At 41.7% G+C, this 23,654-nt stretch overlaps 1 protein-coding gene across 1 annotated transcript in view; it reads left to right on the top strand.

Moving 5' to 3' along the window:
* The window catches only part of SPRED2 (sprouty related EVH1 domain containing 2), a 190,296-nt gene that overhangs the window by 146,426 nt on the left and 20,216 nt on the right, over positions 1 to 23,654 (top strand). The gene's annotated exons all lie outside the window — the stretch shown is intronic.

The following is a 23,654-nucleotide window of genomic DNA, read 5'->3' as shown; positions in this document are numbered from 1 at the left end:
CCTGTCCACCCACGGCAGATTCCCATTAAAGTAATTGTAAAGCTTTCATTTTTTTTCAATAAAATAATAAACATGTTATACTTACCTGCTCTGTGCAGTGTTTTGCATAGTGGCCTGGATCCTCCTCTTCTTGGGTCTCCTGGCTCTTCCCTCCTGTCGTGTGCCCCCACTGACAACTACTTGCTGAGCTGCTGCTCTGTGTGTCTATTCACACACGGAGCCACTGTTCGGCCCCACCCCCTCCATCTCCTGATTGGCTCATTGGCTGTGATTGACAGCAGCGGGAGCCAATAGCCAATCAGAAATGCGAGTCCCCAAAGAGGCAAGACTGTCATGGACATAAGTGTATCAAGAGGGAGCTCAGTGAGTATTAGAGGGGGCTGCTGCACTGCACACAAAAGGTTTTTTACCTTCATGCATAGAATACATGAAGGTAAGATGCTTGTGCATTTACAACCACTTTAAAGCTCTGAATAGGAAGGTGACGGTTCTGTTTAAGCGTATCTCCATGGTCTTATGTTTGCAGATTTGTGTTTTGGCTTGACACAATAAAGTTAACTTTGAAAATTGACTTGAGCCTCTGAAATACTCCTCATTGCACAAGAAGATTTCTATTATGGTAAATTAAATAAATTGTGCATGTTATCCATTGTTCCTCTCAGTTCAGTTGTCTTTTTGTGGTTTTGTTAGCTCTTCTTTAAAAAGAAATATAGTTGTTAGCCAAAACAACCACTTGAATTACCAATGTCCTATTTCTAGATAATGAATTTGAATACCTGTTTGGTTGCTGTATGCAATACCTTTTGTTGGCTGCATTGATAGTAGTTGCTGTAGGTATTGTGTATAATGAGTACCCAATTGTTTCATGCAGTGAGGTTCACTTGGCCACCAAAGGGGGTATTTGCTTTTCATAAGATGTGAAGTCTGGTTTCATATATGAAGTAAGGGCACACTACATAGCATGGGCTGAAGCAATGTAGGAATTGCGTTCATCTTTTTTACATTAATGTTCGAGCCGTGGATTGTGAAAAGTCAGTTTTTTAAACCCTTTTTTAATGCCCTAATATATATATATATACGGAAGAGGGGGGAAGGGCGGGACTTTGAATGAGGCGCACGGTGGGATTGGCCGTGCGTCTCCATCCCTAAATTCAATGACAAAAAAGAAAAAAGGTCGGGACTTTATATGAGAGACATGGCTGTGACAAGGCTTGCATGGTTGAAGAATCATATTTAATAATGTTGTAAAAAGTACAAACATGGATTACATGATACAACATGATGCATGATGTCAAAAAAACCTAAATGGCAGTAAGGAGAAATAAATTCCCAAGCAGCTTCAAACAAACCAACATGACAATGAATGATCACAATGAGTAGTATAGTAGGGTACAATCATATCATCCATAGACTGACGCGTTTCGTGGACTACATATGCCACTTCTTGAAGAGTCGATGTATGATCCATATCTATAACAAAAAATGCGTATAAAAACATTGTATGAAATGGTGGTTGGCGGAAGCTGGAAGGGGAAGGAAGAGGGAGGATAGTCCCCCCCGGTTCCAAACACTTACATGGTAATCCCGGTGCAAACTGGTAATGGAGGTAAAGGCATAAACCCAGGTATATATATATATATATATATATATATATATATATATATATATATATATATATATATACAGAAAATAGTTCAGAACTTTTGGATGCTGCATATCCAGAATCGCTTGCCATCCCAGAAAATCTTTCTCTTATCTGAACAATCATAAATTCTGTTACTGTGATCCATGGACAGGAAAAATCATACTTACTGTAATGTGCCTGTCCTAAGAAAAGTTTCATCTGGAGGTAGAACTTTCATGGTCTTGAACATTCCTTTGTTTCTGTATGGTACATGGCTATATAAAAGAATACAAACAAAGGTTTGTGCCTCATGAATGCCAAATTGGATTTATAAGAAGACTAGTATATGTTACTATATGTAGTATATCCCCTATAACCTCATGGGCTGATGTACATATGATGTATATATAAATATTCTTCTAAAACCATATATACTTAGAAATAAACTTTGCATTATTCTTTTGTTAATTTCATCAGCGATAGAGGGTGCCTGAACTGTGCACCCCAAAATCAAATTCAAAACGTAGGCAAGACAACCAAGCTAAATTTTGAAGGGCTTTCAAGCTAAATTAGCGTTGAACACTCTGATGAACAATATTTCTGAATCTCGTATAAATGTTCGAATGTTGAGGCTAACATTCACATGGGCGGCCAGGGATAGATCGTTTTCTGCATGCAGAGGATGCTAAACTGGAAGTGGCAACACTCTGTGCTATGACTGTATACCAACTGTCTGATTATCTGATTAGCTGCTGCCAATGTGTACAGCCAGAACTCTTCAGAAACACTGTCCCTGGACACACACTGGCTTCATCCAGTGGTGGTTGGAAGCTTGGAGAAGGTATATGCAAAAAGTGCTCAGTGTCAGCCATTGATTTTGTACAGAGTACAAATCTGACAGCCACTACTGACAGTTGCTGCTGGTGGACAAAGAGTTTGCAGGCAGTTTTTAGTACCACAGGTGAGAATCGACTGATGCTCCACTGGCCACCCCTTGTGCCCCTATGCCTAATCTAACTTGTATGGCCAGAATTAGTTGTTCACATTTATTTTTCTGGTGCCCCATGTACCTTTCATAATTCAGTGCAGAGCCTTTATGAACTGTTTGTGCCACCTTTCTACTCTGTAATGGCTATATTCTCTTTCTCTGTCATTCTCAATGTCTACTGCAGATCCCCACCCACTCTCTAAGCAATCCAGTATCTGATTAAGATACTGCTGATACCTGAAAGTTCATTTCTGTCTTTGCAGGACCCAATAGTACAGAACACAGAATCTGCCTTTTCAGGTCCCCTCATATCACAACATATGCATTTGTAACATGTTAACATGTTACACCCTGATCATGGGTGTAACATGTTACAGAAGGTGAACTTATCCTTTAACCTATAGCCTTGAAAAAATAACCGCTTTTCACCGGGGTACTTCTATGCAGGATTCCAAGATACCCACACTGGTAGCTCCTGGGGTTCCCCTTCCACTTCATTTACCCGTAAGAGTGCAGGCTTATAGCTTTTGACTGAAAACTCAACGTATGACATAAATTGTCCATAAAACGTGTTGAAGGATCTAATCCATTTGATGTACATCTGAAAAGGTTTATTTCGCAAGCATAACGATGTCCTTGTTACTGTGGAAGACATTGTTACGGGGCCTATATTGCGTTCTTGAAGTTTTATATTTTTAAGTTTCATGTATAGCACTGTTTTTAGGTGTTACCTTTTTTTTAATAAAATCGTTTGCTCTGAATAAAATTAATTGCGTTTTTTAACAATTTTCCAATAATGCAGATTTCTATCTCTTAAAAGTCCCATTTATTCTGAATAGTTTTTTATTTTATATTTATTCAGGATGAGGCATGTTGGTTGGAATCCTTATGGCTTCTTTTTTTCATATATACGCTATAGTACCAAAAGTATTGGGACGCCTGCCTTTACACAAACTTTAATGGCATCCCAGTCTTAGTCCGTAGGGTTCAATATTGAGTTGACCCCCCTTTGCAGCTATAACAGCTTCAACTCTTCTAGGAAGGCTTAGGCAAGTTTTAGGAGTGTGTCCATGGGAATATTTTTTTGAAGCCAGACACTGATGTGGATGAGAAGGCCTGGCTCGCAGTCTGCACTCTAATTCATATCAAAGGTGTTCTATCAGGTTGAGTTCCGGACTCTGTGCAGACCAGCCAAGTTCCTCCATCCCAAACTCGCTCATCCATGTCTTTATGGACCTTGTTTGTGCACAGGTGTACAGTCATGTTAGAACAGGAAGGGGCCACCCCCAAACTGTTCCCACAAAGTTGGGAGCATAAAATTGTCCAAAATATGGTATGGTCATGCTGACTCCCTAAAAATTCCTTTCACTGGAACAAAGGAGCCAAGCCCAACCCCTGAAAAATAACCCCACACCATAATCCCCCCTCCACCAAATAGAGATATGTGGCCTTCAATTGTTGGCCTCCTGAAAATGCTAGTCCCATGTGTCTGACTTCGGTACTTCTGAGAGTTGGATCATGCAGCGAATAAGTGAAAGGAAAGTCACAATTCCATTCTCGCTTGCTTCTTCCTGGTTGCCTTTTCAGTTGACCTAAATGACAAAATGCATGTGAGAGCAGCCAAAATGTACCTTGTACATATATTCAATGCAAACATTAGGTCGGTTAAATTGAGCCCCACACAAAATGCTGTTTTGTATCTTTGTGGAAGTGGTATGTTTGTGCTTTAGGTTTAAAAAAAACTAGTCCCTGCCCACACCTGTGCGATTTGCCATAGTTCACAACAATACACAATATGATGAATCCTATTATTTTTGGGTGTCCCATTTACACCTTCTGTTGATACTTTATGGCCCCAAAGACTTCAATGGGAGTCAATGAAAACACATTTTTAAAAAACAATAAAATGCAGACACACAAGTGTGAATCTTGGGACTCTTGCACACTAGACATTTGGCCATCTCTCATAGACGCCTTTCCTTCCTGACAGGAGTAATCTTTTATTGCTTCTATTTTTTTGGAACAATATATTTTATAGAATATTATAGTTTGCAGTTCTCAGTAACTTTACTCGTGTTAAAAATAATAAGCAAAAAGAGCTATTTTTACACTCAAACCCCAAACAGTTTTTTTGGAAGAAGGAGCTAGAGAAATTAAGGTCCCTAGCTTCTAAAGCCTAGTACACATGGGCCAAATGTCAGTCGGTATCGGCCAGTTCAGTAGAAACCAACTGACATTCAGCCCATGTGTACTGGAGTCCGTCCCACAGAAGCCGGCTTCTGTCGAAGGGGCATGACCAAAAAAGGTCTGCCGATGTCGGGCTCTTGATCAGCGATCTCAGCCAGTGGCTGAGAGTGCTAACCGGAGTGTTCTGGGTTGGGGGGCACGGCGTCCCCCTGTCAGAAAACAATCGAACAGCAGGGGAGATCCCTGTACTGGCGATGGATCATTAGTACATCGGCTCCTTCTGAGCTGTCAGGTTTTTTTTGTTTAGCCCTGCTGGGTTGAACGAAAAAATAACTAGTGATGTTTACAAGGCTTTAGACTGGTCATACATGGATCAAATTGTGAAATTGGATTAGTGGGTGGCCTTGCTAGCACCCCCCAGCTTGGTAAATTCACATCTAAAGATTGAAGTAGATAGGCAGAAAATTGTCGGCCATTTAGTTGTAATTACTGATCGGCTGTTTTAGGAGAAGTTGTGCTGTTTAGTGTAGATGAAAAAATCTTTAGGGGTTGAGCACACTTTATCTCAAAGAAGCGGCTCCCACAGCCTTTGAGCTTTTTTGAGCTCTCATTTTTTCTGCCTGGAAACTCCCCTCCATGTTAGACATTGTGTCCATGCACACTATGACTTTTTCAGAAGTTGCTCTTACCGGCAGAAAAAACCCACCAAACTCGCGTTTTTGAGAGGAACTAACAAACAGAAAAGAAGCCTATGTGCCCAAAAACGCACGAAAAAGCTCAAAAAAACTCAAAAACACACACAAATAAAGGAAAAATTAGCTGAGGGGAAGGGTTTGTGAAAAAAAAAAAAACGCTTATGCTCAAAAAAGCTCAAATAAGCTTAATAAAAACACGCAGAAGAGCACAAAAAAGCACAAGCTTCTTCAAGCTGTTAGACAGAAAAATAAAAGCTCAAATGCCTATAAAAGCAGCTTTTTTTTTGAGCTGTAGTGTGCATGAGCCCTTAGGCTACATTCACATCTGAGCGTGGCGTCTTTGGGCGTTTTTATGAGAGACTTTGGCACATTTTCATGAGCGTTTATACTGCGTTTTTGCTTTTGGGCATTTTTTATTAGCCAATAGATAAAAGATCATCTGTTTCGTCATTTGTTGCAATGTTATTCATCCACTTCCTGGGTCAGAACAGCGCCCGACAAAACGAGCAAAAGCACAAAAAAGTGTGCGAATTGCACCTTTCTATGTTCTTCTATAGGAATAAAAACGCCCCATAAATGCCCAAATCTGCCAGATTCGAGCTACAAAAAAAGTCCCAGAACTTTTTTTGAGCTTCAAGTGTTTGGCTTCTGGCGACTTAGAGTAGAGATGTGAACCATCTCCATAGAGAATCATTGTTTTTTTTTTCTCCTCCAGCGTTTTGAAGCTTTGAGCTTCAAGCTACAAAATGCTCAGGTGTGAACGGGGCCTTAAAGTTCTTTCCTTCAGCCTGCAGGCTCTTTGAAAGAAATCTATGCATGCATGGCCAGCTGTACATGCTTGTGGTGTTGTGTTCTTCTGGGGAACAGGAAGAAATTGGAAATCATTCCTTCAGGGGATCTATTCCTGTGACAGCTGTCAAATTTGGGATTTCCAGGGCAGAAAGTGGACATCTCATCATTGGGGGCACATACAGATGTAAAACTTCAAAGAGGTGCAATACCAAGCTTTGTGCAAAACATAAATTACATTTCTGGAGTTTTAGGGCTCTTTCACATGGGATGTCAGTCGGACGGACTCCGTTTTTCTCAGCGGGGAATCGATTCGCCGATCCCCCGCTGAGCAGGAAAATGACAGTGCGGAGACACAGCTGTCAGAGCCCCATACATCTCTATGGGGGAATTGGATGGGAACGGACCGTCGGTCCGTTCTCATCCGATCCGCTGGATGGATGGAAAATAGGGTTTCCATCCGTCCAGATTTGACGGATCGGGTGTCAGCGGACATGTCTCCACTGACATCTGATGCCCCATAGAGATGCAGGGGGGGACCGATCAGATCCGCCAAAAAAACGGACAGGCGGATCTGAACGGTCCGCCTGTGTGAAAGGGGCCTTATAGTCACAAAAAAAAGTGCAACGCTCTCCTTCAACAGTGTAAAAATCTTCTATGTATAATTAATTTATGTGAGTCCATCTTTTAAATGTATATAAAATCCATCAATAAATTTTTCAATGTCTGGGAAAAAAGGGGGTGCAGTCCCATGCACAAGAAAATCTTCAGTAATTGCCTCTGATCACCACAGTGCCCTTCACCCCACCTATGGGTGTCTTCTCACCTGCTTGAATGGACCTCACTAATTAAAGTAGGTCTATATGCACTTTGCAGTGTTGTAAGTGGCACCGCTCCCACTGGCTCCCTCCGTTTGTAAGTAAGATGTCTCCACTGAAGCTTTATCACTAATCCTTGTTTCCACAAAAACCCAACATTTTCAAAATCCAGTTGTCATAGGGACAGAAAGTGAGGTGAAATCTTCTGAACAGGGGTATAGACAGCAAAACAAATGGTCCAGGGGTGTTAACCCTTCGCTATGCTATCCAAAAAACCTAAAAATTAATATTTTTAGGGATGCACCGAAATGAAATTCTTGGCCGAAGCCGAATAATAATGAAATGCTTGGCCGAAGGCCGAATACCGAACGCGGTGTTTCGCATTTTTTCCATTTATTTTGCCAATTTTTTGTCCTCTCTCTTGTCCTCTCGTGTCTCTCTCTCTTGTCCTCTCGTGTCTCTCTCTCTCTCTCTCTTGTCCTCTCACTCTCTCTCTTGTCCTCTCATGTCTCTCTCTCTCTCTCTCTTGTCCTCTCACTCTCTCTCTCTCGTCCTCTCATGTCTCTCTCTCTCTCTCTCTTGTCCTCTCATGTCTCTCTCTCTCTCTCTCTTGTCCTCTCACTCTCTCTCTCTTGTCCTCTCACTCTCTCTCTCTTGTCCTCTCATGTCACTCTCTCTCTCTTGTCCTCTCATGTCTCTCTCTCTCTCTCTTGTCCTCTCTCTCTCTCTCTCTCTTGTCCTCTCATGTCTCTCTCTCTCTCTCTCTTGTCCTCTCTCTCTCTTGTCCTCTCACTCTCTCTCTTGTCCTCTCGTGTCTCTCTCTCTTGTCCTCTCGTGTCTCTCTCTCTTGTCCTCTCGTGTCTCTGTCCTCTCATGTCTCTCCTTACCTCCCTCCCTCCCTCCCATCTGCAGAGTCGATGTTTGCTGTATGGCTCCTGTGCCCTGTCACAGGCGGAGGCGGAGTACATTTGGTATCACTCCGCCTGTGACAGAAGCCGGCGCTAAGCGGCTATACAGGAAGCATCCGCTCTGCTTCCTGTAGTGCCTCCGGCTATGTTTACAGTGATGCTCGGGGATGGCGGGTCGCCGGTCGGGTGAACAAACGTCATTGTTCGGCACAAATTTATTCGGCCTTTTTACTTATTCGGCCGAACACCGAAAGTGCTTTTTTTGCTATTTTTGGCCGAATAATTTCGGTTGCCGAACATTCGGTGCATCCCTAAATATTTTGGCTGGGGCTACACTTAAAAAATGTACCTGTTCCGACTTACAAACAAATTCAACTTAAGAACAAACCTACAGTCCCCATTTTGTTTGTAACCCGGGAACCGCCTGTATATATATTTTTGTAAATTTGTACAGGTGGTTGGATGCATAGTGGCGCTGGCTGCTTCATGTAGTATATAGAATTGAGTAATAGGTGGTTAATACACAGAGTTAGCGTGGAATTTTTTTTTCTAACTTCTGGAGTTTTGCTTTAAACTGTAAAACGGTTTCCTTGTCCTGTTAATAGCTACCAAGAGAGAGAGTTTGTGTCTCTTCATTGGCATGTCCTCTGATTTTTTGAGATAGAGTATTTGAGGGGGCTGTAATGCGGCGGTGTCCTCTTTTGTCTCTGCCCAGTTTGTACACACGTCGCTCATAGAAGGTGCAGGATTACCAAACGTTTTGTGTATTTTTACAGCATTAATATGGCTCACTTGGCAGCTTTAACTGCAGCTTTAGCGGTGATACATCAGGTCAGAGTAAAATCATTTTTACTCATCTGGGAGCTGGATAAAAAAAAAATGCTTCTGCCCTTAAGGCAGCATCACATTCCACTCCACTGCAGTAGATGAATCATTGTAAAACTAAAGCGAACATGATCTTAGTGGTCAGATCAACCAAGGTCAAGGCAATACAAGGGAGGAGCATATTATCCGCGGTGTTGAATCAGTGAGTCATCTGCTTCCCTTTTCAAAATGTAACACCCTCTCTTCCTCCGCAGGAATATCAAGTGCACTTGAAAGGTTTGTGATAGTGAGAGACAACTGGATAGCTAAGCAATAATTCATTAGGGAAGCAGCCTGCTTATGTTCGCTGCTCATTATGCTGCCTGCAGACTGTAAGGCAAAGCCTGGTCATTGGAGAGGTGTGTGTTGGAGGGTCTTTTCAGGATTGCTGACCAGATCCTTTCAACAGTTGGTATTCCATTCCCATCTGTTCTTTTGTCCCAGTTTTAAAAGACAAACAACAGCAGGCTGGGTTAAAAGGTGACTTCCTCTGCTCCAGAGTAAAGCTATCATTAGCAGCTGCTTCCCAGCTACCTGCCAGAGTGATTTATGGAACAAGATAGGGGAGGGGAAGGAGCCTAGGCCTTCCATGAATTGGATGGCTTTGCACTTTCCATCCCTCTAAAGTGCCATAGGAGTCTGTGTAACTGCGAGTTCTGCCACTCCCAGTTTGGCGGCTTAAGTTACAAAATAAAATGTGCATAAATAGTTTTATGGTCTGCTCGTTATGACGGAATACTACTTCACACTTTCTGCCTTCGGGCTGTTTATTTTTGAAGTGTATGTATGGGATAAATATACAATATAGGTATACCGTATATACTGTATATCTTCATGGATAGATGTGTGTATGTAAATATATATATTTCAAAAAATTAGAATATCATCAAAAAGTTAATTTATTTCAGTAATTCAATTCAAAAAGTGAAATAAGTATAATATATAGATTTATTACTCACAGAGTGATACCTTTTAAGCATTTATTTCTTTTCATTTTGATAATTATGGCTTACAGCTAGTGAAAACCCAAAATTTAGTATCTTAGGGTCCTTTCACACGGTGCGCCGTCCGACGAGGTCCATTCTGCTCAGTGGGGGATCGATCTGCTGATCCCCGCTGAGCAGAAGGATGACAGCTCCGTCTCCGCTCTGTGTACGTAGACGGAGCTGTCAGATCCCCGCTGTCCTCTATGGGGAGATCGGAAGAGAACGGACCGCCTGTCCATTCTCATCCGATTTCATCCGATATGATTCACCAGACGGATGGAAAATAGGATTTCCATCCGTCCGGATTTCACAGATAGGATCGGATAGCAGCGGGTCAGCAGAGATGTCTCCGCTGACATCTGCTGCCCTGTAGGGATGCATGGAGCATCCGATCAGGTCCACCTGAAAAACTGACAGGCAGATCGGATCGCCCGTGTGAAAGGACCCTTAAGCCTAGTACACACGCAACGATTATCGGCCGACCAATCGCCGAAAAGTCGGTTGTCGGAAGCATCATACTAACAAGCCGAAAATCGGCAGATCGGTCGTCGGACAAAAAATTCCCTGCCGATTTTCGACGCGTGTGTACGAGGCTTTAGAAAATTAGAATATTGTGAAAAAGTTCAATATTGTAAACTCATGGTGTCACATTCTAATCAGCTAATTAACTCAGAACACCTGTAAAGATCAATGCTGTGGTGCTCCACGCAAAACCAATAATGTAGCAACAGGTATAGTAGGCACTCCAAGGGCCTTCACAGACAAAACAAGGACAACAATATAATAGGTTTAATGCACTGACATTTTGCCACAGCCTCTTTCTTGTTCATTTTGCCCTTTGAGTGCCTACTAAACCTATAACATTATGGCCACCCACCATAAACCATTGAGGCACCAAGCCGTCAGTAGCAGATCCTTTAAAGTAGAACTATAGGCAAAACTTTAATTTTGGATAGATTAAGGGAGGGTTCTAACCTATTTTCTTTTTCCGCCATCTGTCTCTCATTGCAGAGATTTCCATTCACTTCCTGTCCTATAGCCAAACAGGAAGTGAGAGGAAACCCCTGCAATTTAAGGGAATTCCTTAGGGACCCCCCCAGTCACCAGAACTATTGTCCTATTCAGAAGATATCCCCTCTTTTTTACTTTTCTGGGGACAACCCAAAATTTGGGAGTTTCTTTTTCTTTCACTTTCAGTGATTATGGTGAACAGCACAAATGGAGGAGGGGGAATCTCCATGACCGTATACCAATAAAAACTGACAGGTGTTCTAATCCCTCTCCCCACTATCCAAAACTAAACAAAAAGCTCTGCTTTCAGTTATACTGTAAGTCCTGTAAGCTGTTAGGTGGGGCCTGCCTCTATGGATCGGACTTGTTTTTCCAGCACATCCCGCAGAGGCTCGATGGATTGAGATCTGGGAAATTTAGATGCCAAGTCAACACCTTAAACTCATTGTGTTCCTCAAGCCATTCTTGAGTGCACTAGTCCAGACCACCTTCTTCCATTGCTCAATGGTCCAGATCTGATGCTCATTCCCTTTGTAGGCTCTTTTGGCTGTGGACACAGGTCAGCACAAGCACCCTGACCCGTCTGCAGCTATGCAGTCTCATAGGCAACAAACTTCAATGCATTCTGTGTTCTGCCACCTTTCTATTGGTACCAGCATTCGTTTTTTTCAGCAATGTGAGCTACAGTAGCTGTTTTATTGGATGCCGTGACTGCCCATGACCAGTTTGCCAGTTTTCCTTCCTTGGACCGCTTTTGGTAGGTCCTGACCACTGCAGACCGGGAACATTCCACAAGAGCTACAGTTCTGAAGTTTCTCTGACCCAGTCATCTAGCCTTTACAATTTGTCACTTTTGGCCCAAAGTTGCTCAAATTCTTACACTTGCCCATTTTTCTGTTTTCAATATATCAACCCCAGGGACAACATGTTCACTTGCTGCCTAATAAATCCCACCCACATTCAGATGCCATTGTAGCAAGATAATGGTTGTTATTCACATTACCTGTGAATGGTCATAATGTCATGGTTAATCAGTGTGTGTGCATATGTAAAAACGTACGCGCACACCTACACATACCAGTTGGGGTAAACTGTACAGGAATCTCCTGGAGCCCCTAATAAATGCTCTCTGCCAGCAGCTTCCATTCTGCTCTGTAATATAAAGGTCCCAAATAAAAGGCCTGGTAAACATTCCTATGCATTATTCGGTATGGAAAGATACATTTTCATACTTAGCATTTTGGTGTGCAGATCCTTTTTTGGGACTTTTAGTTTATATGTATGCAAGCATGTACAATGTTTATCAGCAGTGGAGCTTTCTTCTTGTATTTGCTCCACAGACAGTGAATATCTTTAGAAGACAGCTTGAAGATTTGAGATATGTGAAAAAAAAAGTGTTCAAATCCTCAAAAAGTCCGCCACATCTTCAGCCTTGCTTCTGGATTTATGAAGATTCAGCCCTATTGTCTTTCCTTGCTAAAGCCCATGAAGCAGCTCACTGTTCTGTGTCTCCGGAGTCTTTGAAGCACAGGGCTCAATGAATAGGGCAGTGTTCCCTTATGCAAACACTGTAAAAAGTAAACTTGCAATTGGGCAGAGCAGACTTTTTTTTTTTTTCAAACTGGGATTTGCTCTATGTCACGCACTAGGTCTTCAGTAAAATACGTCTTCCTAGACTTCTCTGTAATGCATAGCCCAGTTGTGAAATTGCTTATGCACACTACTTGTATTAAAGGCTACAAATAGATATTAAGGGGCTCATTTATCAGTGCAGGAATAGATTTTAATGTATAAGTGTATCAGCGCTGCTCAATTTTGTGTCCAAAGTGCAAACTAAAAATTAAAGTGCAATGTACAATAAATATATGTGCAATCATATACTAGTATGGCAATGCTGCTGTGCTAATATATTAATTGTGTTGGTATGACAATGTCCTTATTGCCAATGTTGTGCTAAAGATCATAATAAAGTGCAATGTGAATAAACTTCTAAATAAAGACCATCAATGAATAAATAATACAATCAATAGTCCCACCAGGATCTCCTAAACAGAAATCCAAAGTGCTAAGTGCTAGCGTGACATCTTCCAGACCATAAGAGGGAGTGATATAGACGTGCTATTGTATCCTGGTTGTCCAGTGAGTGGGGGACCAAGTGGGGAGCACACAAGGAAGGCACCGAGCACAGATACACCTGTGTGTGGAACTGTCTGCAGTATATGTCACAATAGCACTGAGCACTTTGGATTTTTGAAGGAAGAGATCCATGTGGGACTATTTATTTAAATTTGTGGAACTGTCAGCATAATATATCACGCTAGCACTTAGCACTTTGGATTTCTGTTTTGGGACTATTGATTGTATTATTTATTTATTCATTGATGGTCTTTATTTATAAGTTTATTCGCATTGCACTTTATTATGATCTTTAGCACAACATTGGCAATAAGGACATTGTTATACCAACACAATTAATATATTAGCACAGCATTGCCATACTAGTATATGATTGCACATACAGTGCCTTGCGAAAGTATTTGCCCCCCTTGAACTTTACGACCTTTTGCCACATTTCAGGCTTCAAATATAAAGATATAAAACTAATTTTTTGTGAAGAATCAACAAGTGGGACACAATCATGAAGTGGAACGAAATTTATTGGATATTTCAAACTTTGTTAACAAATAAAAAACTGAAAAATTGGGCGTGCAAAATTATTCAGCCCCTTTACTTTCAGTACAGCAAACTCTCTCCAGAAGTTCAGTGAGGATCTCTGAATGATCCAATGTTGACCTAAATGACTAATGATGATAAATAGAATCCACCTGTGTGTAATCAAGTCTCCGTATAAATGTACCTGCACTGTGATAGTCTCAGAGGTCCGTTTAAAGCGCAGAGAGCATCATGAAGAACAAGGAACACACCAGGCAGGTCCGAGATACTGTTGTGGAGAAGTTTAAAGCCGGATTTGGATACAAAAAGATTTCCCAAGCTTTAAACATCCCAAGGAGCACTGTGCAAGCGATAATATTGAAATGGAAGGAGTATCAGACCACTGCAAATCTACGAAGACCTGGCCGTCCCTCTTAACTTTCAGCTCATACAAGGAGAAGACTGATCAGAGATGCAGCCAAGAGGCCCATGATCACTCTGGATGAACTGCAGAGATCTACAGCTGAGGTGGGAGACTCTGTCCATAGGACAACAATCAGTCGTATACTGCACAAATCTGACCTTTATGGAAGAGTGGCAAGAAGAAAGCCATTTCTTAAAGCAGTAGTATACCACTTTTTTTCACTTTTAACTACAGGTAAGCCTATAATAAGGCTTACCTGTAGGTACAATTAATATCTCCTAAACCGTGCCGGTTTAGGAGATATTTGCAGTGCATGCAGCTGCTCACGCGAGACCTTCAGCTTCCCTTGCCGGAAAATCACTCCCGCGCGCATGTGTGGGAGTGACGTCATCGCGGCTCCAGGCCAATCACAGCGCCGGAGCCGCCGAACCCGGAAGGGACGCCGTGGGATCATGTCAGCGCCCGCAGCGGTGTCCGGGGGTCTGTGTTGGGGCTTCGTTCTAAGGTAAGTAATTCATAATGAGCTAGTATGCGATGCATACTAGCTCATTATGCCTTTGTCTTGCAGGTTTTTTTTTTTTTTTTTTGCTTTAAAGATATCCATAAAAAGTGTCGTTTAAAGTTTGCCACAAGCCACCTGGGAGACACACTAAACGTGGAAGAAGGTGCTCTGGTCAGATGAAACCAAAATCGAACTTTTTGGCAACAATGCAAAACGTTATGTTTGGCGTAAAAGCAACACCGCTCATCACCCTGAACACACCATCCCCACTGTCAAACATGGTGGTGGCAGCATCATGGTTTGGGCCTGCTTTTCTTCAGCAGGGACAGGGAAGATGGTTAAAATTGATGGGAAGATGGATGGAGCCAAATACAGGACCATTCTGGAAGAAAACCTGATGGAGTCTGCAAAAGACCTGAGACTAGGACAGAGATTTGTCTTCCAACAAGACAATGATCCAAAACATAAAGCAAAATCTACAATGGAATGATTCACAAATAAACATATCCAGGTGTTAGAATGGCCAAGTCAAAGTCCAGACCTGAATCCAATCGAGAATCTGTGGAAAGAACTGAAAACTGCTGTTCACAAACGCTCTCCATCCAATCTCACTGAGCTCAAGCTGTTTTGCAAGGAGGAATGGGCAAAAATTTCAGTCTCTCGATTTGCAAAATTGATAGAGACATACACCAAGCGACTTACAGCTGTAATCGCAGCAAAAGGGGGCTGAATAATTTTGCACGCCCAATTTTTCAGTTTTTTATTTGTTAAAAAATTTGAAATATCCAATAAATTTCGTTCCACTTCATGATTGTGTCCCACTTGTTGATTCTTCACAAAAAATTACAGTTTTATATCTTTATGTTTAAAGCCTGAAATGTGGCAAAAGGTCGCAAAGTTCAAGGGGGCCGAATACTTTCGCAAGGCACTGTATATTTATTGTACATTGCACTTTAATTTTTTGTTTGCACTTTGGACACAAAATTGAGCAGCGCTGATACACTTATACATTAATCACTGAAAAGGAATCTCCTTTTTATTCAGCAGCAGCCTACTCTTAACACACAGTGTGCAACATTTATCCTGAGCGCAGGTACCGTTACCCATATTAGGAATAGATTTTGCCACAGTACTTAGTGATTTAAAAGGAAAAAAAAAAGTTAGTTTGCATGTCATTTGGCTACATACCATAAGCCCAATGTAGTTTCAGAAAAACAATCCTTTCCATATATAGCACACGTCAAGGCCGAATCCAGCCCACCAGGCCATTTTGTGTGGCCCTCGTACCTCTCCTGCAGCTGCTGCACCCCCCTCGTCTCTCTGCTCCCACCTTGTCTCAGCAGTACTCCTCTGGCAAATCCTGGGATACTCTGTGCAACTGTGTCACCCCCTCGTCTCAGCCTCCCCTGGTCTCAGCAATCAGTAGATTCTGGCAACTGATTCCTGCCCTCCTGTGGTCCAGGCCATGCACTTTCTATTTCTATTTCCCAGCTCTGTCCTCCGTTTCTTCCCAGCAGCAGCACAAGCTAAAGGGGGTGCTGCAGCTGCTGATTGAAGTATTCTGACACTGGAGGAGTCCTGCTGTCAGAATACAATGTCCTTGCTGGGGGGGGGGGGGTTTCACCATCAATTTAAGTTGTGTAGATGGAGAAATTGGTTTGTTTTTTTCCGTTCAAACTGCTAGCTGAATGAAATAAAATGAACCATCTATGGCCACCTGAAGGGTGGCCATATATTGTCTAGTCCAGGGGTCTTCAAACTATGGCCCTCCAGTTGTTCAGGAACTACAATTCCCATCATACCTAGTCATGTTTATGAATGTCAGAGTTTTACAATGCCTCATGGGATGTGTAGTTCTGCAACAGATTGGAGGGCCGTAGTTTGAGGATCCCTGGTCTAGTCTCTCCCCTAATCTGAGAGCCTTATCCAAATGCTCAGGCAATGATTAGCTACCTAAGTGGACGATAAGGAGGTTTTCGGACGATTAAAGCATTTATTACTTCACACCAAGATATTCAATCTTCAAGATGTGATGGTGTACACCAGACAGGTTCTACTTGTGTCCATCAGGCAGGTAACAGTGGTGGGTGCCAGAGGATGGGCAGACATCTGCCAGTTAATTGCCGACCCTCATTCTGCTTGCTTTCACAATTGGTAGGCAACATTTGCACTTTATTATCACTGCTGTGTGTGTAATGGCATTAGGGAAGGCACACCTGTTTCCATATAAATGACATATGACTTTTTTTAAATATACATAGCTTCTAAGTAATTGTCCTACTCCAAACACAGGTTATTTGCGGGAAAAGGATTTCCTGGAGGTGCAGGAAATTATACAGAATCAACAGTCATGCGAAGCAGGAAAGGCTGTTCTCAATTCCCATTTCACGGCACTAGCCGATTAGGTTGGTGGATACCGGGAAGAAGCAATGCAATGTGCTTTCAGGATTATGCTTTCCATAAGACTCCCTTCTATTTGTATAGTGTTAGTGCATGGCTCTTTTATAATTTACAATAAAATGGTAATATAATCCAGTAATGAAAACAAAGGTAGGATGGCGTAGCTAGGTAATAACAAGGAGCTACTTGGTACATATCTTAAATGAGACCGAACTTCTGTCAAGTAGAAAAAAAAAACATTTTTAGCACATTCATAGTACATTTTTACTCCTGTCTTCTTTTTTTTTTTTTTATCATACTAACTTAACACCTGGTCCTGGAGGTTGTGTCTTTGTTATTTAGGATTGGAAATTACTGTCTTCACAGCATGGATCCTTGGGGATATTGCACCCAAGTGAGGGTGTATTTTTAGCTAGATGAAGTATGCTTTGCTGCCACCCTTTCTGTATGTGGTGTGTTTTATTTATAATTATATACATATATATATATATATATATATATATATATATATATATATATATATATATATATATATAGACCAGAAGTTTGGACACACCTTCTCATTCAAAGAGTTTTCTTTATTTTCATGACTATGAAAATTGTAGAGTCACACTGCAAGAGGTAGTCACCTGAAATAGTCTTCCAACAGTCTTGAAGGAGTTCCCAGAGATGCTTAGCACTTGTTGGCCCTTTTGCCTTCACTCTGCGGTCCAGCTCACCCCAAACCATCTTGATTGGGTTCAGGTCCGGTGACTGTGGAGGCCAGGTCATCGGGCGCAGCACCCCATCACTCTCCCATCACTCAAATAGCCCTTACACAGCCTGGAGGTGTGTTTGGGGTCATTGTCCTATAGAAAAATAAATGATGGTCCAACTAAACGCAAACCGGATGGAATAGCATGCCGCTGCAAGATGCTGTGGTAGACATGCTGGTTCAGTATGCCTTCAATTTTGAATAAATCCCAAACAGTGTCATCAGCAAAGCACCCCCACACCATCACACCTCCTCCTCCATGCTTCACGGTGGGAACCAGGCATGTAGAGTCCATCCGTTCACCTTTTCTGCGTCGCACAAAGACACGGTGGTTGGAACCAAAGATCTCAAATTTGGACTCATCGGACCAAAGCACAGATTTCCACTGGTCTAATGTCCATTCCTTGTGTTCTTTAGCCCAAACAAGTCTCTTCTGCTTGTTGCCTTTCTTTAGCAGTGGTTTCCTAGCAGATATTCTACCATGAAGGCCTGATTCACACAGTCTCCTCTTAACAGTTGTTCTAGAGATGTGTCTGCTGCTAGAACTCCGTGTGCCATCGACCTGGTCTCTAATCTGAGTTGCTGTTAACCTGCGATTTCGGAGGCTGGTGACTCGGATGAACTTATCCTCCGCAGCAGAGGTGACTCTTGGTCTTCCTTTCCTGGGGCGGTCCGCATGTGAGCCAGTTTCTTTGTAGCGCTTGATGGTTTTTGTGACTGCACTTGGGGACACTTTCAAAGTTTTCCCAATTTTTCAGACTGACTGACCTTCATTTCTTAAAGTAATGATGGCCACTCGTTTTCCTGTACTTAGCTGCTTTTTTCTTGCCATAATACAAATTCTAACAGTCTATTCAGTAGGACTATCAGCTGTGTATCCACCTGACTTCTGCACAACACAACTGATGGTCCCAACCCCATTTATAAGGCAAGAAATCACACTTATTAAACCTGACAGCGCACACCTGTGAAGTGAAAACCATTTCAGGTGACTACCTCTTGAGGTGTGACTCTACATTTTTCATAGTCATGAAAATGAAGAAAACTCTTTGAGTGTGTCCAAACTTTTGGTCTGTGCTGTGTATATATAATATGTGTGTCTTTCTGTAGTCCAGCAGCAAAATCTCCCCACCGTAGTTCCCATCTTTGATCTGTGGATGTTTGAGTCTTGTTCCTCTTGCCATGACAGATGAACCATGAGATTATCGGACAAATGATTGTCAGTTTGTTTTTTTTGCATGCTAGTTTCAATTTGAAAATGACGAGTTTACTAAAGTTATGAAAATTCTCATACAACAGAATAAAAATTTGTAAGTGATGTATTTTATTGTAATGTATTTTCAGACGAAAACTGTGCTGATTAAATTAAAATCCTACGATATGGTTTCGTATGAGAAAAAGGAGATATAACAGGAAGCGAGAGGAAATCTCTCTAAATAAAGGGCAATTCCCCTTCCACAGTTGTCACCAAAACAAGCCTTGGGTAATTTCCCCTCACTTGTTCTGATCACTTTACAGTGGTCTCCAGGACCAATAGAGCGGGTGGCATAGGTTCTAACCTTTCCCTAAACTATTCAAGACTTAAAAAAAAAAAAAAAAAAAAAAAACCTTGTCTGTTACCCTCTTTCTGTGGAAACAAAATCAATAAAAAATGAATTTAAAAAAAAGGCTAATATGCTTATACGTTTTGGGCATCTACCAACAGCAGAACATCTTCTTTTTTTTTTTTTTTTTTCCCCCCCCTTCAAGTTTTAGAGAACGACTGCCTGAACCACCTTCCTCACACTTACAGGAGGAGAGACAGCCGTCCACCTCCTCCTGGGACTTTCCCCCTGCCAAAAGACCCCCTGTCACCCCCTCCAGTTTTATTGCCCATCCCAGGATGCATTGCGGCAATGCCTGCCCACTGGGACAGCCATAAACCCTGGTGTGCTACTGGTCAGGTTTCCTCCACTGTCCAACAAGCTCCCTTATTGGATACAGTGGGGAGGCTCCCTTAGACCCAAAAATCACACCTGGAAACGTGTGACAGGCCAAACTAACAGATCAGGCTCTCCTGAGAAGCAGAAAAGAGCCACCACATGCGTTTTCCTAGCACCTACCTAGGAGGTTGTGACATATGCAGTAAAGCATGCTTGTTATACTCACTGTGGAACCTAAGGGGTTAATCCTCTGCATTGTGTAAAAAAAAGCTGTTTGATCCTGTCTTCTCTGATCCTCTCCTTCAACTGTCCCTAATCCATCTGCTGATAGAACAGAGCCCTAGAAGGCACTCTGCACATGCTCAGTTTGGCATGTATTGCTGGAGAGGTGTTTTTTTTTTTTTTGGGAGGGTGCATGTGATCATCACACAGTCAATCAGCACTGCCCTAGCAGAGGTTCAGGGGTCATGCAGCCTCAAGGGACAGTCAGAAGAGAATGAAAACTACTCCTACAAGTTTTAACGAGACACTGATAGAAGTCTCAAGACTGCTATATACTGGTGATGAGAAAATGTATTTAGCAATTTATATTTACTAAAATAACTGCATTTCCATGTTCTGTGTACTGTGGGAGACCAGATATAGTGGGTGCAGGGTACTGGGTTTAGTAACACTTTAAGTGCTACAGTCATGTACCTATGTTATGTGCAGAACTTTACTAAGTGCTACTCACAATGATTATTATTATACAGGATTTATATAGCGCCAACATTTTGCGCAGCGCTTTACAAATTTGAGGGAAGACAATACAGTTACAATACAGTTCAATACAGGAGGAACTAGAGATGGCGCTGGGTCCTATAATTTACAAGGTGGCTGTGGAAGGAGGATTTTTAATGTTAAATAACCGCTTCAGGAGAAGATGCTCTAAAGCAGGGATGTGCAAATTGTGACGATCCAGCTGTTGCAGAACTACAAGTTCCACGAGGCATAGCAAAACTCTGACAGCCACAAGCATGACACCCAAAGGCAGAGGCATGATGGGACTTGTAGTTTTGCAACAGCTGGAGGGCCACAGTTTGCATACCCTTGCTCTAAAGGAATATTACTTATTTATTTTTTAAATATTCAATTCCTCAAAAATATTTTACGCCTAGCTGCATTTGTTTGATCTACAATTTTATCTTTTAGATTTAGAGGAATTTCAGATATTCTGTGCATTCAAGGATAGTCTTACACCCTTTAATTTTATAGTGCATTTTCTTTTGGAAAATTTGATTTTGAGGGTCCCCAATTCTTACCCTAAAACTGCTTTTCATTGATTTTAGAAGCTGACCTATGGTCATCTCAGGGGCAAAATGTGAACAGGCCCGCAGAAATGAAAAAGCTTAATTATATATATTTTCTTTATTTGTAAAATGGGACCCTTAGGATCCAGCATCTTAATTTCAAGTAACTCTTAGGAGGGGAACATATAAACGGACAGAGCTGCCTACCATTTTCTCTTTGTTCAGATGGAATCCACATTTTCCTGCGCCCGCAGGCAGCACTTGTTATGTTAATTGTTTCTCTTTACTGTCTTCCCAAACATCCTGTTTTTTGAAGCATTTATACATGCAATTCTGATCTGCTACTTCAGCTTCCCAACATCTGTAGCTTCATGAAAGTGTCTTTTATATGAACTGTAATAGGTGGATTAAGATTGCAGTTTAAAAATATATACAGTGATGAGCTGCCACTGTTATACGATTCATGTAGTGCATAATAATCACAAAATGCAATAAATACATTCAAGAAAGAATTATTGTGCAAAAATCCACAGAAGAAAAAAAAAAAGCAGTACACAAAGTGTTAAATAAAAAGTCCAAAATTCAAAATTAGTCCAGCCGATTAAAGTGCTATATATTAGGCTCCATGCACACTAGCGATTTTCTTTTAAAGCGTAACTCCACTTTTGTTGAGAAAAAAACATTCCCCTTTGGGTGATCTCTGTACATTACAAGGATTTTAACAAACTTTGTTGCAGATTCCTACCTTTTGTTATTCTGAAAAAAAAATCATTGTTTGTTCCTCTGTGCCTCTGCGCTGAGTGGGTCTAATGGGAGTGGTTTCATAATTATCTATCAGCTGTGGCAGCTGTAGGGCTCTAATGAGGAAATCTGCTGGGCCGGCATCCCTTTAGACATGTTCCTATTGGAAGTATCTTACCAAAAATGAAATTTTTGTTGCAGGGGATGCCAGAAATCTGACTTGTACCTTAGGCAGACTTCTGGGAAAATTGGTGAGCCAATCACATAAGCAGGAAATGATGTTTCTGGGGTGTGGTCAGTACACATTCTATGTACAGAACAGCTCCAGGTAGCCATATTGCATTGCATTTTCAGGAAATTACAACAGCTGTAGATTAAAAATGAAATTTAATTTTTAATAACATTCAATTACAATATGACAATTACAGTTTTTTTTTTATTTGCAGATTTTTTTCCCCCACGAAAGTGGATTTACCTTTTAGGCTCTTAAAAGCTGTTTTTAGCATTTTTTGTTCTGCTCCTCGAACCTAAATAGTATTATCCTATGTGTCCATGTACACATAGGAGCAGAAAAACGTTTTGTAGAGTTTTTCGGAGCGTTTTCCTGGCAGAAGAAAAAAAGCGCTACTAAAAACAGCCTTTTTCTAGCAGGTTTATTTTTTTTCCCCTCATGTACTGTAAAACTGCTAATAAAATGCTAATGCTCCTAAAAGCTACTAAAACGCTACTAGAAGCCGACACAAAAATGATATCAGTGTTTTTCATCCAGCGTTTTTTTCTAGCATTTTTTGAAATTGTAAAAAACGCTAGTGTGCATGGAGCGTAAAAGTCTTGATGTGGAAAAAAAGTGCATCCTACATGTAGAAAGCAACCAAAAGCTTCTTCACCACTGGGCACACCACCACAAAAGATTTTCAAGCTGTCTACCAGATGTTCAGAGCCCGGTTAATTAGAGGTCTAATGGCACTTTTCCACTGCAAGTACCGGCTCGGCTCTACTCGGCCCTGCTTGTCCCGGTTTGCTTTTCCATTGCTGGTACCGCATGGTACGGTGTTGGAATAGTTTGGTACGGTACGATATGGTTTGCTTTTCCACTAAAGTAGTACTAAAGTTAAGTGGGTGTGATAATAATGATTCTCTGACCAATCAGTGGCTAGTAGTGACTGCATGCAAAGGATTGTGAGATATGGTACCGGTATGGTACCTCTTGGAACCACAATCGAGGTGGTACTGTTTTAGAGAGCCGTACCGTTCGGTTCCATGCAGTGGAAAAGTGCCGCCGTACCGTACCGCACCGAACCATTCCAACACCGTACCATGCGGTACCAGCAGTGGAAAAGCACAAAAGCAAGCCGAACCGTTCGGTTCCATGCAGTGGAAAAGCACAAAAGCGAGCCGAACCGTTCGGTTCCATGCAGTGGAAAAGCGCCATAACAGTATTCATAGGGAAAGATCCCAAAATGGATGGATTATCTTGTCCTGTTCTGCAATCAACCCACTAGGTTGATGGATGCATGGAAGGTAAGCCACCACTAACATTTCCACTGCCTGCCTCTCAAGCTGCCATCTCACACCGGGTTAGATTGGGACACTCCAGCTATCAATAACCCAAATGTCCCATAAGGAGGAAGGGAAATTGCTCATCTGCTGGTTAAAAGCAGATTTATTAAATACTATGCATCTACTCACATAAACAGAAAGTCAATCAGCTTATCGGAAAAACAGCATCCAACACCCCAATGGGTGTGATGACATCACCGCTGTAACCCCACTCGAAACGTTTCGTCCAAACAGACGTCGTCACTGGCGCAACAGAGTTGGTATTTGTATATTTTAAATTTATTAGCACATCACATTTTTGATTATTCAGATTGTAATTTGCTTTAAAATGAGCAATACTGTATGAGGTTCCCATTTCCAGGACAGTAGACCAGATATTATGGTATGCTGGGACCTTATGATGAATCATGGAATCTGGCAGCATTGTTGGAGTGTTAGGTGGATATGCTCTTGGGTCCTCTAAGATCCATAAAGCTCTCTGAGAAGGTTCCATGTGCACTCCTGGTTTGTTACAGTAAGCCCTGGTTTACACCAGTGTGG

This window comes from Pelophylax lessonae, assembly GCF_965119305.1.
Source record: "Pelophylax lessonae genome assembly, chromosome: 3".
Classification (NCBI taxonomy): domain Eukaryota; kingdom Metazoa; phylum Chordata; class Amphibia; order Anura; family Ranidae; genus Pelophylax; species Pelophylax lessonae.
The sequence above is the reverse complement of the archived record's forward strand: the minus strand, read 5'-3'. Positions and strand labels throughout refer to the sequence as shown.